At 43.9% G+C, this 23504-nt stretch overlaps 1 non-coding gene and 17 pseudogenes across 1 annotated transcript; all 18 read left to right on the top strand.

Annotated features, from left to right (window-relative positions):
• The first annotated feature begins 1139 nt into the window (after positions 1 to 1139).
• On the top strand, positions 1140 to 1259 carry LOC148267851 (5S ribosomal RNA; annotated as a pseudogene).
• A 2447-nt stretch (positions 1260 to 3706) lies between these two features.
• LOC148267852 (5S ribosomal RNA) lies at positions 3707 to 3824 on the top strand (annotated as a pseudogene).
• A 787-nt stretch (positions 3825 to 4611) lies between these two features.
• LOC148267853 (5S ribosomal RNA) lies at positions 4612 to 4729 on the top strand (annotated as a pseudogene).
• A 794-nt stretch (positions 4730 to 5523) lies between these two features.
• On the top strand, positions 5524 to 5641 carry LOC148267854 (5S ribosomal RNA; annotated as a pseudogene).
• Positions 5642 to 5991: 350 nt separating this feature from the next.
• LOC148267855 (5S ribosomal RNA) lies at positions 5992 to 6110 on the top strand (annotated as a pseudogene).
• Positions 6111 to 8605: 2495 nt separating this feature from the next.
• On the top strand, positions 8606 to 8724 carry LOC148267856 (5S ribosomal RNA; annotated as a pseudogene).
• Positions 8725 to 9544: 820 nt separating this feature from the next.
• LOC148267857 (5S ribosomal RNA) lies at positions 9545 to 9663 on the top strand (annotated as a pseudogene).
• A 349-nt stretch (positions 9664 to 10012) lies between these two features.
• LOC148267858 (5S ribosomal RNA) lies at positions 10013 to 10131 on the top strand (annotated as a pseudogene).
• A 1275-nt stretch (positions 10132 to 11406) lies between these two features.
• On the top strand, positions 11407 to 11525 carry LOC148267859 (5S ribosomal RNA; annotated as a pseudogene).
• Positions 11526 to 12342: 817 nt separating this feature from the next.
• On the top strand, positions 12343 to 12461 carry LOC148267860 (5S ribosomal RNA; annotated as a pseudogene).
• A 1287-nt stretch (positions 12462 to 13748) lies between these two features.
• LOC148267861 (5S ribosomal RNA) lies at positions 13749 to 13867 on the top strand. The gene has a single exon (XR_015818167.1). It is a non-coding gene; the product is annotated as a 5S ribosomal RNA (ribosomal RNA).
• A 1320-nt stretch (positions 13868 to 15187) lies between these two features.
• LOC148267862 (5S ribosomal RNA) lies at positions 15188 to 15306 on the top strand (annotated as a pseudogene).
• Positions 15307 to 16118: 812 nt separating this feature from the next.
• LOC148267863 (5S ribosomal RNA) lies at positions 16119 to 16237 on the top strand (annotated as a pseudogene).
• A 348-nt stretch (positions 16238 to 16585) lies between these two features.
• On the top strand, positions 16586 to 16703 carry LOC148267864 (5S ribosomal RNA; annotated as a pseudogene).
• A 992-nt stretch (positions 16704 to 17695) lies between these two features.
• On the top strand, positions 17696 to 17815 carry LOC148267865 (5S ribosomal RNA; annotated as a pseudogene).
• A 203-nt stretch (positions 17816 to 18018) lies between these two features.
• Positions 18019 to 18137, top strand: LOC148267866 (5S ribosomal RNA; annotated as a pseudogene).
• Positions 18138 to 19636: 1499 nt separating this feature from the next.
• LOC148267867 (5S ribosomal RNA) lies at positions 19637 to 19755 on the top strand (annotated as a pseudogene).
• Positions 19756 to 20597: 842 nt separating this feature from the next.
• LOC148267868 (5S ribosomal RNA) lies at positions 20598 to 20716 on the top strand (annotated as a pseudogene).
• The last annotated feature ends 2788 nt before the right edge of the window (positions 20717 to 23504 follow it).

Below are 23504 nucleotides of genomic sequence, written 5' to 3' on the forward strand. Positions count from 1 at the left end.
AGTCTCGTTACGAGCATCTTACATAGTAGAACAATGAAAAACGAGGTACGACGGGCGGTCATTTCATCTGGGCGTGAGTCAAGCTGCCAAGGCATTTCACTTGAAATTAGAATTAGAAGAAGAGATGCGGGGTGCACGTACAACGAAAAAAATAACAGGAGGTGGAAGGGAAGGAGAAGAGGTACATGTAGCACGTAATGGAATGGGTGCGATCATACCAACACTAATTAATTGTATCCCATCAGAACTCTATAGTCAAGCGCATTTGGACGCGAGTAGTATTAAGATGGGTGACCTCCTAGGAAGTTCTCGTGTTGCACCCTTCTTTTTGCAAATGGGGCGTTAAACGTTACGGAGGACTAGAGCGATGGTCCACCAGTTCATTCACAAACGTGAGTCACGGCGCTGGGGCATTTTGCTTAATATTTTTTGTGCATTCAATTAAAGCCCATCACGTGATAAAAGTGTTATTACAAGTATCTTACATAGTAGAACAACAAAAACAAAGGTGCGGTGGGCGATCCGTTTATATGGGCATGAGTTAAGCTGTCGGGGTATTTTTCTTGATATTAGAACTAGAATCAGAGGTCAGGTGTGCGCGTACAACAAAACAAATGACGGGAGGGGGGAGGGAAGGAGAAGGGGCACATGTATTTGTAGTGTAGAATGGGACGGGTGCTATCAGACCAACACTATTTCTCTGAATCCCGTAAGAACTCTGTATTTAAGTGTCCTTTGGTGAGAGTAGTTCTAAGATGGTTGACCTCTTGGAAAGTCCTCGTGTTGCACCTATTTCTTTACACACGAGGCAATAAATGTTACGCGCGAAAAGAACCACGGTCCATCGATTCATTCACAAATGTGAGTCACGGGGTTATGGCATTTTGCTTAATATTTTTCATGTAATCATTTATAGTCCACCACGTTATAAGAGTCTCATTACGAGCATCTTACATAGTAGAACAACAAAAAATTAGGTGCGGTGGGTGGTCATTTCATCTAGGTGTGAGTCGAGCTGTCGGGACATTTTGCTTGAAATTAAAATTAGAAGAAGAGGTTAGGGGTGCACGCACAACGAAAAAAATGACGGGGGGGAGGGAAGGAGAAGGGGTACATGTATTTACAGCCTGAAATGGAATGAGTGCGATCATACCAGCACTAATTCATCGGATCCCATCAGAACTTCGCAGTTAAGTATTTTTGGGGTGAGAGTAGTACTAGGATGGGTGACCTCTTAGGAAGTTCTCGTGTTGCACCCTTCTATTTTTAGATGGGGTGGTAAACATTATGTGAGATCAGAGCAACGGTCTGCTGTTTCATTCGCAAATGTGAGTCATGGCGTCGGGGCATTTTGCTTAATATTTTTTATGGATTCAATTAAAGCCCATCACGTAATAAGAGTGTTATTACGAGTATCTTACACAGTAGAACAACAAAAACAGAGGTGCAGTGGGCGATCTGTTCATATGGGCATGAGTTGAGGCATTGGGGCATTTTGCTTGATATTAGACCTAGAAGAAGATGTGAGGTGTGTGCGCACAGCGAAACAAATGATGGGAGGGGGGAGAGAAAGAGAAGGGGTATATGTATTTGCAGCGTGAAATGGAACTGATGCAATCATGCAAGCACTAATTCACCGATCCCATCAGAACTTCGTATTTAAGTATTTTTAGGCGAGAGTAGTACAAGGATGGGTGACCTCTTTGGAAATTCTCGTGTTGCACCCTTCTTTTTGCAGACGGGGCATTAAACATTATGTAGAATTGGAGCGATGGTCCGCTGGTTCATTCACAAACGTGAGTCACGGCGCTGGGGCATTTTTCTTAATATTTTTCGTGCATTAAATTAAAGCCCATCACATGATAAGAGTGTTATTATGAGTATCTTACATAGTAGAACAACGAAAACAGAGGTGTGGCGAGGGATCCGTTCATATGGGCATGAGACGATGTGCTAGGGCATTTCACTTGATATTAGAACTAAAAGTAGAGGTGAGGTGTGTGCGTACAGCAAAACAAATGACGGGAGGTGGGAGGGAAAGGGAAGGAGCACATGCATTTGTAGCGGGGAATGTGACGGGTGCGATCAGACCAGTAATAATGCATTGAATCCCATAAGAACTCTATATTTAAGTGTCCTTAAGTGAGAGAAGTGCTAAGATGGTTGACCTGTTGGAAATTCCTCTTATTGCACCTATTTTTTTGCTCATGAGGTAATAAACATTACGCCCGACTGGAACCTTAGTCCGTCAGTTCATTCACAAGTGTGAGTTGCGGCGTTAAGTTATTTTGCTAATATTTTTTGTGCATTCATTTATAGTCCACCATGTTATGAGAGTCTCATTACGAGCATCTTACATTGTAGAACAACGAAAAACAAGGTGCGGCGGGCGGTCATTTCATCTGAGCGGGGGTCGAGCCACCAAGGCATTTGCTTGATATTAGAATTAGAAGCAGAGGTGCGGGTTTGCACATAGCAAAAAAAATGATGGGAGGGGGGAGGGAAGTAGAAGGGGTATATGTATTTGCAGTGTGAAATGGAATGAATGCGATCATACTAGCATTAATTCACCGAATCCCATCAGAACTCTATAGTTAAGCATTTTTGTGTGAGAGTAGTTTTAGGATGGGTGACCTCTTTAGAAGTCCTCGTGTTGCACCATTCTTTTTACAGACGGGGCATTAAACGATACATGGGACCGGAGCGACAGTCCGCTTGTTAATTCGCAAATGTATGTCACAACGTCGGGATTTTTTGCTTAATATTTTTTATGCATTTAATTAAAGTCCTTCACATGATAAGAGTGTTATTACGAGTATCTTATATAGTAAAACAACGAAAAAGAGGTACATGAGCCGAGACAGTGGGGTATTTTGCTTGATATTAGAACTAGAAACAGATGTTTGATGTGCGCACAGACCTCACCTCTATTTCTTATTTTTACAGACGGGGCATTAAACGATACACCCTCCCCCCTCCCGTCATTTATTTCGTTGTACACACAGACCTCACTTCTGTTTCTTATTCTAATATCAAGTGAAATACCCCAGTGCTTCGAACAAAAAAGGTGTGGCGGGTGGTCCTTTAATCTGGGCATGAGTCGAGGAACCAAGGCATTTTACTTGATATTAAAACTAGAAACAGAGATGCAGTGTACGCGCACAGCAAAAAAAATGACGGGAGAGGGGAGAAAAGGAGAAGGGGTATATGTATTTACAATGCGAAATAGAAGGGGTGCGATCATACCAGTACTAATGCACTAGATCCCATCAAACTATTCAGTTAAACATGCTTGGGGGAGAGTAGTACTAGGATCGGTAACCTCCTAAGAAGTCCTCGTGTTGCACTGTCTTTTTGTACACGGGGCGTAAAACGATACACATGATCAGAACCACAATCCGCTGGTGTGAGTTGCATCGCCATAAAATTTTGCTTACTATTTTTCTGTGCATTCATTTATAGTCTACCACGTGATAAGAGTGTCATTACGAGCATCTTACATAGTAGAATAAAGAAAAATAGTAGAATAAAGAAAAATGAGGTACAACGGGCGGTCCTTTCTTCTGGGCGTGAGTCGAGGCGTCGGGACATTTAGCTTGATATTAGAACTATAAATAGAGATGCGGTGTGCACACACAATGAAAACAATGATGGGTGGCGGGAGGGAAGGAAAAGGGGTATATGTATTTGCAAGGCGGAATGGAAGGGGTGCAATCATACTAGCACTAATACACCATATCCCATCGAACTTTGTAGTTAAGCGTGCTTGGGCGAGAGCAGTACTAGGATGGGTGACTTCCTGGGAAGTCCTTGTGTTTCACCTGTTTTTTTACAGACGAGGTGTCAAACGTTATGCCCGATTGGAGCCACAGTCCCCCGGCATGAGTAGCGACGTTGAAACATTTTGCTTAATATTTTATGTGCATTTATTTATAGTCCACCATGTGATAAGAGTCTCATTACGATAGTCTTACATAGTAGAACAATGAAAAAAGAGGCACAACGGGCCTCCGTTCTTCTGGGCGTGAGTCGAAGCGACATGGCATTTGGCTCTATATTAGAACTAGAAATAGAGATGCGGTATGCCCGCACAGAGAAATAAATGATCGCGGGGGGGAGGAGAACGATTATATGTATATGCAGTGGGGAATGGGACAGTTGCGATCATACAAACACTAATGCACAGGATCCCATCAGAACTCTATAGTCAAGCGTGCTTGGGCGAGATTAGTTCTAGAATGGGTGACCTCCTTGAAAGTCCTCGTGTTGAACCTATTTTTTTGTAGACGGAGTGTTAAACGTTAAGTGCGATCGGAGCCACAGTCTGTCAGTGTGAGTCGCGGGGCCTGAAAATTTTGCTTAATATTTTTTGTGCATTCATTTATAGTTCGCCACGTGATAAGAGTGTCATTACGAGCATCTTAAATAGTAGAATAACGAAAAATAAGGTACAGCAGGTAGTCCGTTCATCTGGGCATGAGTCGAGGCACCGAAGCATTTTGCTCTATATTAAAACTATAAGCAGAGGTGCGGTGTTTGTGCATAGCGAAACAAAAAACAGGGGAGGAGGGAGGGAAAAGGGGTATATGTATTTGTAGCACAAAATAGCAGAGGTACGATTATACTAGTACTAATGCACTAGATCCCATTGAACTCCATAGTTGAGCGTGCTTTGGCGAGAGTAGTACTAGGATGGGTGACCTTCTGGGAAGTTCTCGTGTTGCGCCTGTCTTTTTGGGGATGGGGTGTTAAACGTTATGCGCGATAGGAGCCATAGTCCTCCGGCATGAGTCGCGGTGGCAGAATATTTTGCTTAATATTTTTCATGCATTCATTTATAATCCACCACATGATAAGAGTGTCATTACGAGCATCTTATATAGTAGAACAACGAAAAATGAGGTACGACAGGCGGTCCGTTTATCCAGGCATGAGTCGAGGTGCCCGGACATTTCGCTTGATATTAGAACTAAAAACAGAGGTGTAGTGTGCACGCACAGCGAAACAAATGAACGGAGGGGGGAGGGAAGGAAAATAGGTATATGTATTTGCAGCACGGAATGGAAGGGGTGCGATCATACCAACACTAATGCATCGGATCCTGTCGAACTCTGCAGTTAAGCATGCTCTAGAGAAACCAGTACTAGGATGGGTGACCTCCTGCGAAGTCCTCGTTTTCTACCCGTCTTTTTATGGACGGGGCGTTAAATGTTACGCGTGACTGGAGCCACAGTCCGCCAGTGTGAGTCACGGCGTTGGGACATTTTGCTTAATATTTTTCATGCATTCATTTATAGTCCATCACGAGATAAGAATATCATTACGAGTATCTTACATAGTAGAACAATGAAAATAGAGTTGTGGTGGGCGGTCTGTTCATCTGGGAATGAGTCAAGACGCTTGGGCATTTCGCTTGATATTAGAATTAGAAACAGAGGTACGGTGTGCGCGCACAACAGAATAAATGACGGGAGGAGAGAGGGAAGGAGAAGTGGTATATGTATTTGCAGCGTGGAATGGAAGGGGTGCGATCATACCGGCACCAATGCGTCGGATCCCATCGAACTTCATAGTTAAGTGTGCTTCGGCGAGAGTAGTACTAGGATGGGTGACCTCTTGGGAAGTCCTCTTGTTGCAGTCTTCTTTTTGCAGACATGGCGTTAAACATTACACGCGACGGGAGATTCGGTCCACTAGTTCATTCGCCTGCATGATTCGCGGCATCAGGGCATTTTGCTTAATATTTTTAGTGTATTCATTTATATTCCATTACAAGATAAGAGTATTATTACGAGTATCTTACTTAGTGTAACAACAAAAATAGAGGTGCGGCGGGCAGTACATTCATCTGGGTGTTAGTCGAGGCGCTGGGGCATTTCTCTATATATTAGAACTAGAAGCAGAGGTGTGGTGTGCGTGCACAGTAAAACAAATGACAGTTGGGATGAGGAAAGGAGAAGGGATATATGTATTTGCAGCGCGAAATAGAAGTGGTGCAATCATACCAGCACTAATTCACAAGATCCCATCAGAACTTCACAGTTAAGCGTGTTTGGGCGAGAGTAGTACTTGGATGGGTGACCTCTTAGAAAGGCCTTGTGTTGTACTCGTCTTTTTGCAGATGGGGCAGTAAACGTTGCGCAGGATTGGATCCATAGTCTGCAAGTTCATTCACAAACATGAGTTGCGGCACTGGGATATCTTTGCTAATATTTTTTGTGCATTCATTTATAGTCCACCCCGTGATAAGATTGTTCTTACGAGTATCTTACAAAGTAGAACAACGAAAATAGAGGTATAGCAAGCAGTTCAATCATCTGGGCGTGAGTCGAGGCACCGGGGCATTTCGGTTGATATTAGAACTAGAAATAGAGGTACGATGGGCACACACACCGAAACAAATGACGGGAGGGAAGAGGGAAGGAGAAGGGGTATATGTATTTGAAGCGCAGAATGAAACTGGTGCGATCATACCAGCACTAATGCACTAGATCCCATTAGAACTCCACTGTTAGGGGTGCTTGGGCGAGAGTAGTGGTCTACCAGTTAATTCACCAGCATAAGTCGTGGTGCGAAGGCTTTTTGTTTAATATTTTAGTGCATTCATTTATAGTCCACCACATGATAAGAGTAACATTACGAGCATCTAAATTAGTAGAACAACGAAAATAGAGGTACAACAGGCGGTCCGTTCATCTAGGCATCTGCCGAGAAATTTCGCTTGATATTAGAAGTAGAGGTGCTGTATGCGCGCAGTGAAACAAATGATGGGAAGGGAGAGGGAAGGAGAAGGGGCATATGTACTTGCAGCGAGCGTAAACAAGAAAGTGTGTGATCATACCAGCACTAGTTCACCAGATCCCATTAGAACTCCAAAGTTATGCGTGCTTGGGCGAGAGTAATACTATTGGCATGAGTCGTTTACAAATGTGAGACATAGCACCGAGGCATTTTGCTTAATATTTTTTCAGCATTCAATTAAAGCCCATCATGTGATAAGAGTGTCATTGCAAGCATCTTAAATAGTAGAACAACGAAAAACGAGATGCGGCGGGTGATCCATTCATATTGGCATGAGTTGAGGTGCTAGAGCATTTCGCTTGATATTAGAACTAGAAGAAGAGATGAGGTGCGGGCATAACGCAATAAATGATAGGAGTGGAGAGTGAAGGAGAAGGGGTGTATGTATTTGCGGCGCAAACCAGAACAGGTGCGATCATACCAGCACTAGTTCATCGGATCTCATCACAACTCCATAATTAAACGTGCTTTGACGAGAGTAGTACTAAGATGGGTTACCTCTTGGGAAGTTCTCGTGTTGCACCATTCTTTTTGCAGACGGGGCATTAAACGTTACACAAGACCGGAGCGACAGTTTGCCAGTTCATTCGCAAACGTGAGTCACGGCGCCAAGACATTTTGCTTACTATTTTTTCTGCATTCAATTAGAGCCCATCACGTGATAAGAGTGTGATTTAGAGCACCTTACATAATAGAACAACAAAAAATGAGGTGCGGCAGGCAATCCGTTCATATGGGCATGAGTCGAGGCACTGGGGCATTTCTCTTGATATTAGAACTAGAAGTAAAGGTGAGGTGGGCGCACAGCGAAACAAATGATAGGAGGGGAGAGGGAAGGAGAAGGGGTATATTTTTTGCAGTGTAAATTAGATCCGTTGAGATCATACCAGCACTAGTTCACCGGATCTCACTAGAACTCCACAGTCAAGCGTGCTTGGGCGAGAGTAGTACTAGAATAGGTGACCTCCTTGGAAGTTCTCATGTTGCACCCTTTTTTTTGCAAACGGGGCTTTAAACATTTTTTAGGACCGGAGCGACAGTCTGTCGGTTCATTCATAAACGTGAGTCATGGTGCCGTGGCATTTTGTTTAATATTTTTTGCGTATTCAATTAAAGCCCATCACCATATAAGAGTGTCCTTTCAAGCATATTAAAGAGTTGAACAACAAAAAATAAGGTGCGGCACGATCTGTTCATATGGGAATGAGTCGAGGCGTCAGGACATTTCGCTTGATATTAGAATTTGATGTAGAGGTGAGGTGCACGCACAGGGAAACAAATCATGGGAGGGGAGAGGGAAGGAGAAGGGGCATATGTATTTGCAGCGCAAAGTAGAATAGGTGCGATCATACCAGCACTAGTTCACCAGATCCCATCGGAACTCTGCAGTTAAGCATGCTCAGGCGAGAGTAGTACTAGGATTGATGACCTACTAAGAATTCCTTATGTTGCATAATTCTTTTTGCAGACGAGGCGTTAAACATTATGCTAGATCGGAGCGACGGTCTACCGGGTCATTCGAAAACATGAGTCATAGTGCCGGGGCATTTTGCATAATATTTTTTGCACATTTAATTAAAGCTTATCACGTAATAAGAGTGTAATTACGAGTATCTTAGATAGTAAAACTAGAAAAAATGAGGTGCGGCAGGTGATCCGTTCATATGGGCATGAGTCGAGGCACCAGGCATTTTTCTTGATATTAAAACTAGAAGGAGAGGTGAGGTGTGCCCATAATGAAACAAATGACAAGAGGGGAGAGGGAAGGAGAAGGGGTATATTTATTTGCAACATGAAATGGAACGAGTGCGATCATACCAGCACTAATTCACCGGATCCCATCAGAACTCCGCAGTTAAGCATTTTTGGGCGAGAGTAGTACTAGGATGGGTGACCTGTTTGGAAGTCCTCGTGTTGCACCCTTCTTTTTGTAGACGGGGCATTAAATGTTATGTGGGACCAGAGCGATGATCCGCCAGTTCATTCGCAAACGTGAGTCATGGTGCCAGGACATTTTGCTTAATATTTTTTTGTGCATTCTATTAAATTCCATCATGTGATAAGAGTGTTGTTACAAGTTTCTTACATAGTAGAACAATAAAAATAGAGGTGTGGTGGGCGATCCATTCATATGGGCAGGAGTCGAGACACCGGGACATTTCGCTTAATATTAGAACTAGAAGTAGAGGTGAGGTGTGCGCGCACAGCGAAACAAATGATGGGAGGGGGGAGGGAAGGAGAAGAGGCACATGCAGTTGTAGTGCAAAATGGTATGGGTGCGATAATACCAGCACTAATGCACCGATTCCCATAAGAACTCTGCAGTTAAGTGTCATTGGGTGAGAGTAGTACTAAAATAGTTAACCTCTTGGAAAGTGCTCGTGTTTCACCTATTTTTGTGCACACGAGAAAATAAATATTACACGCGACTAGAACCACGGTCTGTCGGTTCATTTGCAAGCGTGAGTCGCGGCGTCAGGGCATTTTGCTGAATATTTTTTGTGCTTTTATTTATAGTCTACCACGTGATAAGAGTGTCTTTACGAGCATCTTATATAGTAAAACAATGAAAAACGAGGTGCGGCAGGCGGTCTGTTTATCTAGGTGTGAGTCGAGCCATCGGGGCATTTCACTTGATATTAGAATTAGAAGCAGAGGTGTGGGGTGCACCCACAACGAAAAAAATGATGGGAGGGGGGAGGGAAGGAGAAAGGGTATGTCTACTTGTAGTGCGAAATGGAACAGGTGCGATCATACTAGCTCTAATTCGCCGGATCCCATCTGAACTCCACAGTTAAGTATTTTTGGGCGAGAGTAGTACTAGGATGGGTGACCTCCTGGAAAGTTCTCGTGTTGCACCCTTCTTTTTACAGAGGGCGTATTAAACGTTACGCAGGACCGGAGTGACGATTTGCCGGTTCATTCGCACACGTGAGTCACGACGCTAGAGTATTTTGCTTAAAATTTTTTATGCGTTCAATTAAAACTCATCATGTTTTAAGAGTGTTACTACGAGTATCTTACATAGTAGAACAACGAAAACAAAGGTGTGGTGGGCGATCCATTCATATGGGCATGAGTCGAGGCACATGGGCATTTTGCTTGATATTAGAACTAGAAGCAGAGGTGAGGTATGCATGCACAACGAAACAAATGATTGGAGGGGGAGGGAAAAAGTAGGGATATATGTGTTTGCAGCGCAAAATGGAATTGGTGCGATCATACTAGTACTAATTCACTGGATCCCATCAGAATTTCGTAGTTAAGCGTGCTTTGGCGAGAGTAGTACAAGGATGGGTGACCTCTTGGGAAGTTCTCGTATTACACCCTTCTTTTTGCAGATGGGCCGTTAAATGTTACGCGGGACTGGAACGACGGTCAACCGATTCATTTGTAAACGCGAGTCACAGCACCGGGGCATTTTGCTTAATATTTTTCTTGCATTCAATAAAATCCCATCACGTGATAAGAGTATTATTATGAGTATCTTACATAGTAGAACAATGAAAACAGAGGTGCAGCAGGTGATCCGTTCATATGGGCATGAGTTGAGGTGCCATGGCATTTTGCTTGATATTAGAACTAGAAGCAGAGGTGAGGTGTGCGCGTACAGCGAAACAAATGACGGGAGGGGGGAGGAAAGGAGAAGGGGCACATGCATTTGTAGTGGGGAATGGCACGGGTGCGATATGACCAGCACTAATGCACTGAATCCCATAAGAACTCTGCAGTTAAGTGTCCTTTGGTGAGAGTAGTTCTAAGATGGTTGACCTCTTGGAAAATTCTCGTGTTGCACCTGTTTCTTTGCACACGAGGCAATAAATGTTACGTGCAAAAACCATCGGTTCATTCGTAAATGTGAGTTGCAGTGTCAGAGCATTTTGGTTAATATTTTTCTTACATTCATTTATAGTCCACCACGTTATAAGAGTCTCATTACGAGCATCTTACATTATAGAACAACGAAAAATGAGATGCGACGGACGATCATTTCACTTGGGCATGAGTCAAGCTACCGGCACATTTCGCTTGATATTAGAATTATAGGCAGAGGTGCGGGGTGTGCGCACAGTGAGAAAATGATGGGAGGGTGGAGGGAAAGAGAAGGGGTATATGTATTTGCAGTGCGAAATGGAACGGGTGAAATCATAGCAGTACTAATTCACCGGACTCCATAAGAACTCCGTAGTTAAGCATTTTTGGGCAAGAGTATTATTAGGATGGGTGACCTCTTGGGAAGTTCTCATGTTGCACCTTTCTTTTTGCAGACGAGGCATTAAACGTTATGCAGGACTGGAGCGACGGTCCGCCGGTTCATTCGCAAACGTGAGTCATGGCGCCAGGGCATTTTGCTTAATATTTTTCGTGCATTCAATTAAAGCCCATCACAAAACGAGTACTATTACGAGTATCTTACATCGTAGAATAATGAAAATAGAGGTGCGGCGGGCGATCCGTTTAAATGGGCATGAGTCGACGCGCCTGAGCATTTCGCTTGATATTAGAACTAGAAGTAGAGGTGAGATATGTGCGCACAGTTAAACAAATGACGGGAGGGGAGAGGGAAGGAGAAGGGGTATATGTATTCGCGTCACGATCTAAAACGGTTTCAATCATACCAGCAATACTTTACCAGATCCCATCAGAACTCTGTAATTAAGCATGCTTGGGCGAGAGTAGTACTAGGATGGGTGACCTCCTAGAAAATCCTCGTGTTGCACCCTTATTTTTGTAGACAAGACGTTAAACATTACGCAGGACCGTAGCGACGGTCCGCTGATTCATTTGCAAACATGAGTCACGGCACCGAGGCATTTCGCTTAATATTTTTTGTGCTTTTAATTAAAGCCCATCATGTGAGAAGAGTATTATTTCGAGTATCTTACAAAGTAGAACAACAAAAACAAAGGTGCGTCGCATGATCCATTCATATGGGCATAAGTCAAGCCTCCGGGGCATTTCGCTTGATATAAGAACTAAAAACAGAGGTGAGGTGTGCGCATAAAGCGAAACAAATGACGGGAGGGGGGAGGGAAGGAAAGGGGCACATGCATTTGTAGCGCAGAATGAGACGGGTGCGATCAGACCAGCACTAATGCACCGAATCCCATACGAACTTTCAAGTTAAGTGTCCTTTGGTGAGAGTAGTACTAAGATGGTTGACCTCTTGGAAAGTTTTCGTGTTGCACCTGTTTTTTTGCACACAAGGAAATAAACGTTATGCGCGACTGGAACTAAGGTCCATCGGTTCATTCGCAAATGTGAGTCGCAGCGTCAGGGCATTTTGGTTAATATTTTTTGTGTATTCATTTATAGTCCACCGTACTATAAAGTCTAATTACGAGCATCTTACATAGTAGAACAATGAAAAATAAGGTGCGACGAGCGGTCCATTCATTTGGGCATGAGTTAAGCCGTCAGAGCATTTCGCTTGATATTAGAATTAGAAGCAGAGATGCGAGGTTCGTGCACAACCAAAAAAATGGTGGGAGGGGGGAGGGAAGGAGAAGGGGTATATGTATTTGCTGTACGAAAGGAAACAAATGCGATCATACCAGCACTAATTCACCGAATCCCATCAGAACTCCACAGTTAAGCATTTTTGGGCGAGAGTAGTACTAGGATGGGTAACCTCTTTGGAAGTCCTCGTGTTGCACTCTTCCTTTTGCAGACGGGGTGTTAAACTTTACGCAAGACCGGAGCGATGGTTCGGCAGTTCATTCGCAAATGTGAGCCACGTCGTCGGAGCATTTTGCTTAATATTTTTCGTGCATTCAATTAAAGCTCATAACGTGATAAGAGTACTATTACGAGTATCTTACATAGTAAAACAATAAAAATAGAGGTGCGGCGGGCAATCCATTCATATGGCATGAGTCGAGGCATCAAGGCATTTTAATTGATATTAGAACTAGAAGCAGAGGTGAGGTGGGTGCGTACAACAAAACAAATGACGGGAGGAGGGAGGGAAGGAGAACCGGCACATGCATTTGTAATGCAAAATGGGATAGGTGCGATAAGACCAGCACTAATACACCGAATCCCATAAGAATTCTGCAGTTAAGTGTCCCTTGGTGAGAGTAGTACTAAGATGGTTGACCTCTTAAAAAGTCCTCGGTTGCACCTATTGTTTTACACACGTGGCAATAAACATTATGTGCGACCGAAACCACGGTCTGTCAGTTCATTTGCAAATGTGAGTCGCGGCGTCAGAAAATTTTTCTTAAATAATCTTCGTGCATTCATTTATAGTCCACTACGATATAAGAGTCTCATTATGAGCATCTTATATAATAAAACAATGAAAAATGAGGTGCTGCTGATGGATTGTTAATCTGAGTGTGAGTCAAGCCGCCGCAATATTTCGCTTGATATTAGAATTAGAAGAAGAGGTGCAGGGTGCATGCACAGCGAAAAAAATGATGGGAAGGGGGAAGGGAGGAGAAGGGGCATATATATTTGCAGCGCGAAATAGAATGGGTGCGATCATACCAGCACTAATTCACTGGATCCCACCAGAACTCAGCAGTTAAGAATTTTTGGGACAAGAGTAGTACTAGGATGGATGACCTCCTGGGAAATTAACGTGTTGCACCCTTCTTTTTGTAGATAAGGCGCTAAACATTACGCAGGACTGGAGCGACGGTCTGCCAGTTTATTTGCAAACGTGAGTCACGGTGCCGAGACATTTTTCTTAATAATTTTCGTGCATTCAATTAAAGTTCATCACGTGATAAGAGTGTTACTACGAGTATCTTACATAGTAAAATAATGAAAATAAAGGTGCGGTGGGCGATCTGTTCATATGAGCATGAGTCGAGGCGCTAGGGTGTTTCGCTCGATATTAGAACTACAAGCAGAGGTGAGTGTATGCACAAAGCAAAACAAATGACGGGATGGGGGAGGGAAGGAAAAGGGGTATATGTATTTATGGCGCGGAATTAAATGGGTGCGATCATACCAGCACTAATTCACTAGATCCCATCAGCACTCTACAGTTAAGCGTGTTTGGGCGAGAGTAGTACTATGATGGGTGACCTCCTGGGAAGTCCCTGTGTTGCACCCTTCTTTTTACAGACGGAGCGTTAAATGTTTTTCAGGACCAGAGCGACGGTTCGCCGGTTCATTCGCAAACATGAGTCATAGTGCCTAGGCATTTTGCTTAATATTTTTTGCGCATTCAATTAAAGCCCATCACGTGATAAGAATGTCCTTGCGAGCATCTTCATAGTAGAACAACCAAAAACGAGGTGCGGCATGATCCGTTCATATGGCCATGAGTCGAGGTGCGGCATGATCCGTTCATATGGCCATGAGTCGAGGTGCCGAGGCATTTCTCTTGATATTAGAATTAGATGCAGAGGTGAGGTGCACACACAGTGAATCAAATGACCGGAGGGGAGAGGGAAGGAGAAGATGTATATATATTTGCGGTGCAAACTAGAACGGGTGCGATCATACCAGCACTAGTTCACCAAATCCCATCAGAACTCTGCAATTAAGCGTGCTCGAGCAAGAGTAGTGCTGGGATTGGTGACCTACTGGGAAGTCCTTGTGTTTCACTATTTTTTTTGCAGACAGAGCGTTAAACATTATGCAGGATTGGAGCGACGGTCCACCGATTCATTCGCAAACGTGAGTCACAGCACTGGAGCATTTTGGTTAATATTTTTCGTGCATTTATTAAAACCCATCACGTGATAAGATTGTCACTAAAAGTATCTTAGATAGTAGAACAACGAAAAATGAGGTGCAGCGAGAGATCTGTTCATATGGGCATGAGTCAAGGTGCGAGGTATTTTGGTTCATATTAAAATTAGAAGAAGAGGTGAGGTGCGCGCACAGCGAAATAAATGACGGGAGGGGGGAGGGAAGAAGAAGGGGTATATGTTTTTGCGGTGCAAACTAGAATGGGAGTGATCATAACAACACTAACTCACTGGATCCCGTAAGAACTCTATAGTTAAGTGTGCGTGAGCGAGAGTAGTACTAGGATGGTTGATCTCCTAGGAAGTCCTCATGTTGCACCCTTCATTTTGCAGATGGGACGTTAAACGTTTCGCGGGACCGGAGCAACAGTCCGCCAGTTTATTCAAAAACATGAGTCACAATGCAAGGGTCTTTTGTTTAATATTTTTCACGCATTCAATTAAAGTCTATCACTTGATAAAAATATCATTACGAGTATCTTACATAGTAGAAAAATAAAAAGTGAAAAACGGGGTGCGACGGGCGATCCATTCATATGGGCAAGAGTCGAGGTACCAGAGCATTTCGCTTGATATTAGAACTAGAAGCAGAGGTAAGGTGCACGCACAACGCAACAAATGATGGGAGGGGAGAGGAAAATAGAAGGGGAATATGCATTTGCGGTGCAAACTAGAATATGTGCGATCATACTAGAACTATTTCTCCAGATCCCATCAGAGCTCCGCAGTTAAGTGTGCTTGGGCGAGAGTAGTACTAAGATGGGTGACCTCCTGGGAAGTCCTCGTGTTGCACTATTCTTTTTTCAGATGAGGCATTAAATGTTACGCGAGACCGAAGCGACGGTCCGCCGATTCATTCGCAAACGTAAGTCACGGTGCCTAAGCATTTTTCTTAATATTTTTTACGCATTTAATTAAAGCCCATCACATGATAAGAGTCATTTTGAGTATCATACATAATAGAACAACAAAAAATGAGGTGTAGTAGGTTGTTCGTTCATATGGGCATGAGTCGAGGCATCGGGCATTTCGCTTGATATTAAAACTAGAAGTAGAGATGAGGTGCGCACACAGCGAAACAAATGATGGGAAGGGAGAGGGAAGGAGAAGGGGTATATGTCTTTGCGGCACAAACTAGAACGGGTGCGATCATACCAGCTCTAGTTCATTGGATCGCATTAGAACGTCGCAGTTAAGCGTGTTTGAGCGAGAGTAGTACTAGGATGGATGACCTCTTAGGAAATCCCCGTGTTGCATCCTTCTTTTTGTAGATGGGGCCTTAAATGTTATGCGAGACCGGAGCGACGGTCCACAAATTCATTTGCAAACAAAAGTCACGACAGCGGGGCATTTTGTTTAATATTTTTTGCGCATTCAATTAAAGCCCATAACATGATACGAGTATCATAGCGAGTATCATACATAGTAGAACAAGGAAAAACGAGGTGCAGCGGGCGATCCGTTCATATGGGCATGAGTTGAGGCACCGATGCATTTTGCTTGATATTAGAACTAGAAGTAGAGGTGAGAGGCGCGCATAGTGAAACAAATTATGGGAGGGGAGAGGGAAGGAGAAGGGGTATATGTCTTTGCGGCACAAACTAGAACGGGTGTGATCATACCAGCTCTAGTTCACTGGATCCCATTAGAACTTTGCAGTTAAGCGTGCTTGGGTGAGAGTAGTACTAGGATTGGTGACCTCTTAGGAAGTCCTTGTGTTGCACCCTTCATTTTGCAGACGGGGCGTTAAATGTTACCCAGGACTGGAGCAACAGTCCACCGATCCATTCGCAAACGAGAGTCACAGCACCGGGGCATTTTTCTTAATATTTTTCGCGCATTCAATTGAAGCCCATAACGTAATAAGAGTATCATTGCGAGTATCATACATAGTAAAATAATGAAAAACGAGGTGCGGTGGGCGATCCGTTCATATTAGCATGAGTTGAGGCGCCAGGGCATTTTACTTGATATTAGAACTAGAAGCAGAGGTTAAGTGCATGCACAACGAAATAAATGACGGGAGGGGAGCGGGAAGGAGAAAGAGTATATGTATTTGCAGCGCAAATAAGAACGGGTGCGATCATACCAGCAATAGTTCACCAGATCCCATCAGAACTTTGTAGATAAGCGTGTTTGGGCGAGAGTAGTACTAGGATTGGTGACCTGCTGGAAGTACTTGTGTCACACCATTATTTTTGCAGACGGGGTGTTAAACGTTATGCAGGACCGGAGCGACAATTCACTAGTTCATTCACAAACATTAGTCACGATGTCAGGACATTTTGCTTAAAATTTTTTGTGTATTCAATTAAAATCCATAATGTGAGAAGAGTGTTATTACGAGTATCTTACATAATAGAACAACGAAAACAGAGGTGAGGCGGACGATCCGTTCATATGGGCATAAGGCGAGCCGCTGGCGCATTTTGCTTGATATTAGAACTAGAAGCAAACATGCAATGTGCACGCACAGCGAAACAAATGACGAGAGAGGGGAGGGAAGAAGAAGGGATGTATATATTTAAAGTGCGAATTAGACACTACGCGCGACCGGAGATGCGGTCCACCGGTTCATTCGCCGGTGTGAGTCTTGGCGCCATGGAATTTTGTTTAATATTTTTCATGCATTCATTTATAATCCATCATGTAATAAGATTATAAGCAACTTACATAGTAGAATAATAAAACACGAGGTGCGGTGAACGGTCCATTCATCTGGGCACGAGTCGAGCTGCCAGAGAATTTCGCTTGATATTAGAATTAGAAAAAAAACGTGCGAGGTGTGAGCACAACGAAAAAAATTATAGGAGGGGAGAGGGAAAGAGAAGGGGCATATCTATTTGCAATGCGAAATGGAACGAGTGCGATCATACCAGCACTAATTCACTGGATCCCATCAGAACTCTGTAGTAAAGTGTGCTTGGGCGAGAGCAGTACTAGAATGTGTGACCTCCTAGGAAGTTCTCCTTTTGCAACCATTTTTTTTAGATGGGGCGTTTGACGTTACACGCAACTCAAACCATGGTCCGCTGGTTTATTTGTAAATGTGAGTCAAGGCACTGGAGCATTTTACTTATTATTAGAACGAGAAGCAGAGGTGCAATGTGGATGCACAAAGAAACAAATTACGGGAGCGGGGGGGAAGGAGAAGGAGCATATGTATTTGCAGCATGGAATGAAATGGGCGGGATCATACCAGCATTAATGCACCGGATCCCATCAGAATTTCGCAGTTAAGTGTGCTTGGGCGAGAGTAGTACTAGGATTGGGTGACCTCTTGGGAAGTGCTCGTGTTTCACCCATTTTTTTGAAGATGGGGCGTTCGACGTTACACACGACTGGAACTATGGTCTGCTGGTTTATTCACAAATATGAGTCAAGGCATCAGTGCATTTTACTTTTTATTAGAACGAGACGCAGAGGTGTAGTATGCGCGCATAAGGAAACAAATGACGGGAGGGGGGAGGGAAGAAGGAGTGTATGTATTTGTAGCGCAGAATAAAACAGATGCGATCATACTAACACTAATTCACCGGATCCCATCGGAACTCCATAGTTAAGTGTGCATGGGCAAGAGTAGTACTGGGATGGGTGACCTCCTAGGAAGTCCTCATGTTGCACCCATTTTTTTGCGGATAGGGCGTTTGACGTTATGCGCGACTAGAATTATGGTCCCTTGGTTTATTTGCAAATGTGAGCTAAGGCTTTGGGGCATTTTACTTGATATTATAACGAGAAGCAGAGGTGCAGTGTGCACGCACAAGGAAACAAATGACGGGAGGTGGGAAGGAAGGAGGAGTGTATGTATTTGCAGGGCGGAATGAAATGGATGCGATCATACCAGCACTAATGTACCGAATCCGATCAGAACTCCGCAGTTAAGTGTGCTTAGGCGAGAGTAGTACTAGGATGGGTGACCTCTTGGGAAGTTCTCAGGTAACACCTATTTTTTTGCAAATGAGGCATTCGACGTTACACGTGACTGGAACTGTGGTCCACTGGTTTATTTGCAAATGTGAGTCAAAGCGCTGGGACATTTTACTTGTTATTAAAACGAGAAGTAGAGGAGCAGTATGTGCACACAAGGAAACAAATGAGGGGGGGGGGGGGGGGAGACTGAGCGTATCTGTTTGCAGCTCAGAATAAAATGGGTGCGATCATACCAGCACTAATGTATCGGATCCCATAAAAACTATGTAATTAAATGTGCTTGGGCGAGAGCAATACTAGGATGGGTGACCTTCTTGGAAGTCCTCGTGTTGCACTTATTTTTTTTGTAGATTGGGCATACAACATTACGCGCGACTAGAACCATTATTCGCTAGTTTATTCACAAATGCGAGTCAAGGCGCCGGGGCATTTTACTTTTTATTAGAACGAGAAGTAGAAGTGCAATGTGCATGCACAAGGAAACAAATGACGGAAGGGGGGGAAGGAGAAGGAGTGTATATATTTGCAGCGTAGAATGAAATTGGTGGGATCATACCAGCACTAATGCAACGGATCCCATTAGAACTTCGCAATTAAGTATGCTTGGGCGAGAGTAGTGCTAGGATTGGGTGAACTCCCGGGAAGTCCTCGTGTTGCACCCATTTTTTTTACAGATGGAGCGTTCGACGTTACGCACGACTGGAACTATGGTTCGTTAGTTTATTCGTAAATGTGAGTCAAGGTGCCGGGGTATTTTACTTATTATTAGAACGAGAAGCAGAGGTGTAGTATTCACACACGAGGAAACAAATGACGAGAGGGGGAGGGAAGGAGAATGAGTGTATTTATTTGCAGCTCAGAATGAAATGGGCGTGATCATACAAGAACTAATGCACCGGATCTCATCAGAACTCCGCAGTTAAGTATGCTTAGGTGAAAGCTATACTAGGATGGGTGACCTCCTAGGAAGTCCTCGTGTTTCACCTATTTTTTTGCAGATAGGACATTCGACGTTACGCGCGACTGGAACTATGGTCCGCTAGTTTATTCGTATGTGAGTCAAGGGACCGAGAAATTTTACTTGTTATTAGAACGAGAAGCAAAGGTGCAGTGTGCACGGACAAGGAAACAAATGACGGGATGGGGGAAGGGAGAGGAGATGGAGCGTATTTATTTGAAGCATGTAACGAAACGGGTGCAATCATACCAGCACTAATGCACCAGATCCCATCAGAACTCTGCAATTAACTGTGCTTGGGCGAGAGTAGTACTAGGATAGGTGACCTCCTGGGAAGTCCTCGTGTGGAATCCATTTTTTTACAGATGGGGCGTTCGACGTTACGCGCGACTGGAACTATGGTCCGCTGGTTTATTCGCAAATGTGAGTCAAGGCGCCAGGGCATTTTTCTTGATATTAGAACTAGAAGCAGAGGTGCAGTGTGCACACACAAGGAAACAAATGACCGGAGGGGGGTGGAAGGAGGAGTATATGTATTTACAGCGCAGAATGAAAATGGTGCGATCATACTAACACTAATGCATCGGATCTCAGCAGAACTTCACAGTTAAGTGTACTTGAGCGAGAGTAGTACTAGGATGGGTGATCTTCTGGGAAGTTTTCGTGTTGCACCTATATTTTTGCAGATGGGGCATTCGACGTTACGCGCGACTTGAACTATGGTCCACTGGTTTATACGCAAATATGAGTCAAAGTGTCAAAGCATTTTACTTGATATTAAAACGAGAAGCAAAGGTGCAGTGTGCACGCACTAGGAAACAAATAACGAGACGGGAGAAGGAATGAGGAGTGTATATATTTGCAGCGCGAAATAAAACAGGTGCGATCATACAAGCGCTAATGCACCAGATTCCATCAGAACTCCGCAGTTAAGTGTGCTTGGAGGAGTGTAGTATTAGGATAACCTCCTGGGAAGTCCTTGTGTTACATCCATTTCTTTGTAGATAGAGTGTTCGACGTTACGCGCGACTGGAACTATGGTCCGCTGGTTTATTCATGAATGTGAGTAAAGGCACTGGGGCCTTTTACTTATTATTAGAATGAGAAGCAGAGGTGCAGTGTGCACGCACAAGGAAACAAATGACGGGAGAGGTGAGGGAAGGAGGAGTGTATGTATTTGCAGTGCAGAATTAAACAGGTGCGATCATACAAGCACTAATGCACTGGTTCCCATCAGAACTCCGCAGTTAAGTGTGCTTGGACAAGAGTAGTATTAGGATGGGTAACCTCCTGGGAAGTCCTCGTGTTGCATCCATTTCTTTGCAGATAGGGCATTCGACGTTACGCGCAACTGGAACTATGGTCCACTGGTTTATTCACAAATATTAGTAAAGGCACCGAGGCATTTTACTTATTATTAGAATGAAAAGCAGAGGTGTAGTGTACACGTACAAGGAAATAAATGACGAGAGGGAGGGGGAAAGAGCAGAAGTGTATGTATTTGCAGCGTGGAATGAAATGGGTGGAGGTGAGGTCTGCACATACAGCGAAACAAATGACGGGAAGGGGGAGGAAAGGAGAAGAGGCACATGCATTTGTAATGCAGAATGGGACAGGTGCGATCAAACCAGCACTAATGCACCGAATCCTATAAGAACTCTGCAGTTAAGTGTCCCTTGGTGAGAGTAGTACTAAGATGGTTGACCTTTTAGAAAGTCCTCGTGTTGCACCTATTTTTTTACACATGTGGCAATGAACATTACGCACGACCGGAACCACAGTCCGTTAGTTCATTTGCAAATGTGCATCGCGGCGTCAGGAAATTTTGTTTAAATAATTTTCATGGATTCATTTATAGTCCACCACGTTATAAGAGTCTCATTATGAGCATCTTACATACTAGAACAACGAAAAATGAAGTGTGGCGGACTGATCATTAATCTAAGCATGAGTCAAGCCGCAGGGACATTTCCCTTGATATTAAAAGTAGAAGACGAGGTGTGGGGTACACGCAAAGCGAAAAAAATGACGAGAACGGGTATATGTATTTGCAGCGCAAAATGGAATGGCTGCGATCATATCAGCAGCAATTCCTTGGATCCCACCAGAACTCCGCAGTTAAGCATTTTTGGGCGAGAGTAGTACTAGGATAGATGACCTCCTGGAAAATTATCGTGTTGTAACCTTCTTTTTGTAGACAAGACACTAAACGTTACGTGGGACCAGAGCGACGGTCTACTGGTTTATTTACAAACATGAGTCACGGTGCCGGGGTATTTTTCTTAATATTTTTCGTGCATTCAATTAAAACTCATCACGTGATAAGAGTTTCATTATGAGTATCTTACATAGTAGAACCACGAAAACAAATGTGTAGCCGGCGATCCATTCATATGGGCATGAGTCGAGGCGCCGAAGCATTTCGCTTGATATTAGAACTAGAAGCAGAGGTGAGTGTGCGCGCACAGCGAAACAAATGACGAGAGGGGGAGGGGAAGGAGAAGGGGCATAAGTATTTGCAGCATGAACTGGAACAGGTGCGATCATACCAGGACTAATTCACCGTGTCCCATCAGAACTCCGCATTTAAGCATTTTTTGAGTGAGAGTAGCACTAGGATGGATGACTCCTGAGAAGTCCTCGTGTTGCACCCTTCTTTTTCCAGAAGGGGCGTTAAACGTTATGCGGGGCAAGAGCGACGGTCTGCCAGTTCATTCGCAAACGTGAGTCACGACGTCGAGGATTTTGCTTAATATTTTTTGTGCATTCAATTAAAGCCCATCACGTGATAAAAATGTCATTACGAGCATCTTACATAGTCGAACAATGAAAAATGAGGTGCGGCGGACAGTCCATTCATCTGGGCGCGAGTCATGCTGCTGGGGCATTTCCCTTGATATTAGACTAGAAGTAGAGGTGGGGAGTGCGTGCACAGAAAAAAAAAAGTTTGGGATGGGGGCGGGAAGGAGAAGAAGTATATGTATTTACGACGCAAACTAGAATAGATGCAATCATACCAGCACTAATTGACTGGATCCCATAAAAACTCCATAGTTAAGTGTGCCTGGGCAAGAGTCGTACTAGGATGGGTAACTTCTTGGGAAGTCGTCGTGTTGCACCTTTCTTTTTTATGACGGGACGTTAAACGTTATGCGGGACGAGAGCGACGATTTGCCGATTCATTCGCAAACGTGAGTCACAGCGGTGGGGCATTTTGCTTAAATTTTTTTATGCATTTAATTAAAGCCCATCACGTGATAAGAGTATTATTACGAATAACTTACATAGTAGAACAACAAAAACAGAGGTGCAGAGGGCGATCCTTTCATATGGGCATGGGTCGAGGCGCCAGTGCATTTTCTTTGATATTAAAAATAGAAGCAAATATGCGGTGTGCACGCACAGTGAAATAAATGACAGGAGGGGGGCGAGAAGGAGAATGAGTATATATTTTTGAAGCACAAATTAGAATAGGTTTAATCATACCATTATGAATTCACTGGATCCCATCAAAACTTCACAGTTAAGTGTGCTTGGGTGGGAGTAGTACTAAGATGGGTGACCTCCTGGAAAGTCCTCGTGTTGCATCATTCTTTTCGCTGACAGGGCGTTAAATATTACGCAGGACCAGAGTGATAGTTCACCGGTTCGTTCGCGAACGTGAGTCACGACACCGGAGCATTTTGCTAAATAATATTTATGCATTCAATTATAGCCCACCACGTGATAAGAGTGTTATTACGAGTATCTTACATAGTTTAACAATGAAAAGAGAGGTGCAGCGGGCGATCCGTTCATCTGGGCGTGGCTGAGGCATTTTGCTTGATATTAAAACTAGAAACAGATGTGAGGTGTGCGTGCACAGTGATACAAATGACCAAGGGGAAAGCGAAGGGACAAATGCATTTGTAGCGGGGAATGGGAGGGGTGCGATCAGTCAAGTACTAATGCACTGAATCCCATAAGAACTCTACAGTTAAGTGTCCATAGAATCCCACTGAATTCTCGTGTTGCACCCGTCTTTTTTCAGATGGAGCATTAAGTATTACGCATGACCAGAGACGCGGTCAACCGGTTCATTCACTGGTGTAAGTCTTGGTGCC

This window comes from Carica papaya, chromosome 3, assembly GCF_054855325.1.
Source record: "Carica papaya isolate Zhongbai chromosome 3, ASM5485532v1, whole genome shotgun sequence".
NCBI lineage: Eukaryota > Viridiplantae > Streptophyta > Magnoliopsida > Brassicales > Caricaceae > Carica > Carica papaya.